The following is a 2,985-nucleotide window of genomic DNA, read 5'->3' on the forward strand; positions in this document are numbered from 1 at the left end:
GTTGAACTCTCTCTCTCTCTCTCTAAACCCTCCACCATCTCTCTGTTATATAGTAACTAGTCTTGAACAGGCTTATCTCCTTAACTGTCCTATAGGACTTCAACGGACAAAAGTTTTAGTGATTTGCTTTTCTGAACTTATGGATGTATTTTCCAAAGCTTGTTTGGTAAAAACATAATTTTTTTAGCTGTGCTTTTAAAGTGAAAAAAAAACATCTCATATTGCACTAAAAATTTGATACCATGTTTCTCATTAAATTGATTCTATCAAGGCATGCTTTTTTAGTGAATAAGCAATATGAACACATCTGCAGGTTTGGACTAAGCAAAAAAACACATGCAACAATGTTTCTCAAATTTTAGGATGATTTAGGACAAGCTGTTAAGGAACTATTCAATAGAGAGAAAGTGGTAGTTTATTTTGAATTTATAACCTGAAGAAACCGCACCCGGCATGAAGACCTGATCCCGCTGGCTCAGCCTGCCATACCTACAGTTGTCGTGCTGGCAGCATAAAACTCCAAGGCTAGGACCCCTGCCCCAGGGCAATGCTAAGCATTGAGAGAAGGTGGTAGTTGCTAACCACTTTTTAGCTAATCGTTGTGCTAACCAGGCTAACTCAGTTTTTTCCATATTTTCTTTAAATTTGATCATACACCTTTGTTCTACATGTTTGATTTTATAGTAATAGTCTTCTTGGATCATCTGATTTTGATACATAGGTAGATTTTTATAAGGTTTAACAAATCGCTAAGATTTTCTTAAAAATTCAAGGCTTGAAAAATCATGTTTTTCATGAAAAAACATAATCCAAGTGACTTTTCCTAGTAAATCTACGGTCAGATTTAAGTAATACGTGGGGAAAAGCCTTTGAAAGCCTGGTTAGTACGAAAGTTATCCGTTACAACCTTCTTATGTATATACATAGAAAAAATGGTAGATGCTCCCCTTAGGTGTGCAGCTACCTGCTCAATTGTTGGCTGTCCATTGCAGGGCTTGATGGAGGGTTAGCACAAAAATGCTGAAAAAATGTTAAAAGCATTTTTAGTGATGATTTTTTACCGCGGCTAAAGGTCTCAGTTTTCTTTGGGACCTTCAGCAATAATTTTTTGACTGCCCTGTGATGTTTAGCCGTGGTAAAAAATCACCGCTAAAAGGGTGAAAATGTGCAAATAACGCTGCCAGCGCAATTGTGCAGTAACTGCGCACCTAAGGGTTGCACAACTACCACTCACTATATATAGGAATGAAAACCTACCCACAAAAAGAAAATCCAAACCTAACCAATGGAAAAATTTTGGTGTTTTTTTCAAAATTCCAACCATACATGTGTTAAGCATGATTGATTTAGTAGAAATCCGCACTTGGATCATGAATTTTGGATAAAAAAAATGGTATTTGGAGCCTCAAAAATTTATAAAAATTATACCCCGTTGATTTTTGAAACTTATAAAAACCTATCCATGCATGAGAATTAAATGCTTCAGGAATTGATTCCTAGAATAACAAGCATATAATTCACATCTGTTCGGTCAAGATTTTAAAAAAATATATAAAAAATCCAATAAAACATAGGTTTGGCATATTTTTTAGTGTGTAGGTTTTCATTCCTCTACCAACTGGGGCTCAGCTTGTCTGGTAAGAGAAGTTAGTGCACGTGTCACCTTGTGTAATCCCAGATTCCCAATGGTATAGTTGTATAACTGGTCTGCCTAACCCCAACTTTCTCTGTTTAACAAAAAAGGTTTTCATTCCTATATATATATATATCATCTGATTCTGATACGCAAGTATGTCTTTATAAGGTTTAAAAAATTGATGGTGGAAGATTTTCTTAAATATTCAAGCCTAAAAAATCATGTTTTTATCCAAAAAAAAGCATGTCCCAAGTATCGTTTCCTAGTAAATGGATCATGCTGAACACATCTACACGGTCAGGTTTAAGTGAAACATGGGAAAGACCTTTCAAAAGCCTGGTTAGCTTGGCAGTTTGCTTATATACCTAATCAGACTAATTTTAGACTTGGAGCGGATTCAGATGCCAATATTTTGCATGGGATCTCTGTTCAATTTTGGATCAATCCGATGCATTTACATTTTTATGTCAATGTTTGTTTTTAGTTCCGTTTATCAAATTCAGCATTATCATATCTATTTTGGATCTGGATTCAGCCATACCTCATTGAATATCATTCAGTTCAGAACTCAGATTTGCAGAGCTCAAATGGGTCACATTTGATCAAATCTGATGCAGTATTTCCGGATTCAAAGCATTACAGTAGATCTGAATATGGATCAGTATCGGTTTTGAATGTGCTAAGTCCGATTTATTTCTTATTTGGATTGGATTTAGATTAACATTTCAGTTCGGATCTAATTTGGATCTGCATCAAAATCTGATCCAATTTCATTTTTCACATACAAAGACCTCCATAAGGGATCCAGTATTATCGCATAGTTTTGGATCTGGATTCAATTCTACCATATCGGATCTGATTCAGATTCAAATCTATATTATGCATTTCAATTTTGGATTCAGATCGACAATATTCAGCTCGTATCTAAAACCCGTTAGCATCCCTACCGATGTGGATCTATTGTATGCGTCTGGATTTGGGTTCAGATTGATTTAACATGATCGGAACTAGGGGTGTCAATGGGTTGGGTACCCTACCCATCAGGGTATACCCAAAGCCGCCAATATAACAAATGGTTGGCTTCAAGTTTTTCTGGGTCACAAAAATGAAATTCGAAACCCAGACCCACATAATTTCATAAATTCACTTTTACTGAAAATACATATAAAATACTCGGGTCGGGTTGGCTACCTGGCAAAAATCATAACCCAAACCCAACCTGCATATTGCTCGGATCTGGTTTGGGTCGCCGGAATGTTATTCAGGTTAGCACTTTTCATGCCCATACCCGGTAATCCAGGTTCGGGTCGGGTACCCGGTACAAACCCGACCGATTAACAGCTCTAATC

This window comes from Nuphar pumila, chromosome 3 (assembly GCF_984573655.1).
Source record: "Nuphar pumila chromosome 3, dmNupPumi1.hap1.1, whole genome shotgun sequence".
NCBI lineage: Eukaryota > Viridiplantae > Streptophyta > Magnoliopsida > Nymphaeales > Nymphaeaceae > Nuphar > Nuphar pumila.